Raw genomic sequence first — 1,686 nt, 5'->3', positions numbered from 1 at the left:
TTTAAAAAACAATTTAAAAAGAAAAGTAAATGACCTTAAAATTTTAACTTTGTGGGAATATTGATGCATGTAAGCTGGTCTTGCAAAAAATGTTTTTGTTGTTTAACTAACTACTGGGATTTTTTTTAATCAAAAATATAAATTTCTGTTGAGACAACTCCAAAAAAAAAATTAAAAAATTAAACACCTCTTTGTGACAAATAATGGACAGAAACACTTTAATTACTACAAAAGGCCATTGAGCCAACCTGAACTGCCAAACCATTTTATGTGTTTATTAGTGGCTCTGATTTCATGGCAACCTTATAGAAAAAAACATTGCCTATCCTGTGCCATCTTCATAATCATTGATATGTTTGAGTTCATTATACACATAGGGTTATCACTGGCAAATTTTTTTAAGTTGATTGCCAGGGATTTTTGTTGTTGTTTGTTTGTTTTTCTAGTTAATCTGGAATAGGGGACACATTTGATAGATTTTAATGACTAGAATTACTAGATAATAGGATATACGTTGAAATGAAAAAGGAAAGGTTTAGGATAACTCCCAGCTTTCTGACTTGGGTAAGTGGATGAATGGTTGTGTCATTAAACAAATTAGCAAATAGTGAATAAGGAAGACTAGATAGAGCATAGGAAGAGTCGTTATCAATTTTATCAAGCTAGAGACTACTCAGTATACCTGTTATTGTTTCTAAGTGCCAATGAGTCTATTCTGACTCATAGCAATATTGTATAGGATTTTAGGAAGCATCTGGAGGTGTTGAACTACCTACCTTGCATTTAGCAGTACAGTACAGCACCACATTAGCACTACATGGATGGGTACATCTAGATGTCCCAAATTAATCTTAGTTAAGCCCTGGTCTTTCTTATACCCTTGATGTATGAAGGGAGAGACAGCACAATATTAAGAATTACTTTCCCATTGGATTACCAGTTATATGAATCATTAATATAATATTTGAGCCTAACAAAGGCCCTTTAGAGTTATTATCACAAGTGGCAGTACTCCCATTGTACATAGAGACAAAGAAAATGGGACTCAAAACAGGCAAAATAAATTGGTCAAAGTTGCAGGTATAATATATAATACAGAAGAAACAGCATAAAAGATGACTATACACATGACCCTCACATAGAAAACAAATTAACAACATCTATGGGAAGAGATGGTGGGAAACCTCCCTATCATCAGTCAAAACAAGACCAGGGGTAGACTGTGGAACATATCTTCAAATGCTTCATATGCAAGTCAAGGCCGAAGTTGAATAAAATTAAAACAAGTCTACACAAGTCAAATTTTTAATTTGAACAAATCCCACCTGAATTTAGAAATCATCAAGAGAACAGATTTGATACATTAGACACTAATGACTGAAGATCACAATAGTTGTGGGATCACATCGACAATATCGTATAGGAAGAAAGCAAAAGGACATTAAGAAAAACAAAGGATATTAAGAATAAGAAAGAAGGAAAGGAACAAAATGGATGTCAGAAGAGACTCAGAAACTTGCTCTCTAGCATGGAGATTCTAAAGGAAATAGAAGAAATGAGGAAGCAAATTAGCTGAACAAAACACTTTAAAGGGTAACTCAAGATGGTGGAGGCCATGCGGAGGACCCTAAACATGAAGGGCTCATTGTTAAGTAGGGCCACAATGGGTCCCCCCTTTTGTGGCAC

The sequence above is a fragment of the Chrysochloris asiatica genome, unplaced genomic scaffold (assembly GCF_000296735.1).
Source record: "Chrysochloris asiatica unplaced genomic scaffold, ChrAsi1.0 scaffold00167, whole genome shotgun sequence".
Classification (NCBI taxonomy): Eukaryota; Metazoa; Chordata; class Mammalia; order Afrosoricida; family Chrysochloridae; genus Chrysochloris; species Chrysochloris asiatica.
Note: the sequence above shows the minus strand (reverse complement) of the source record.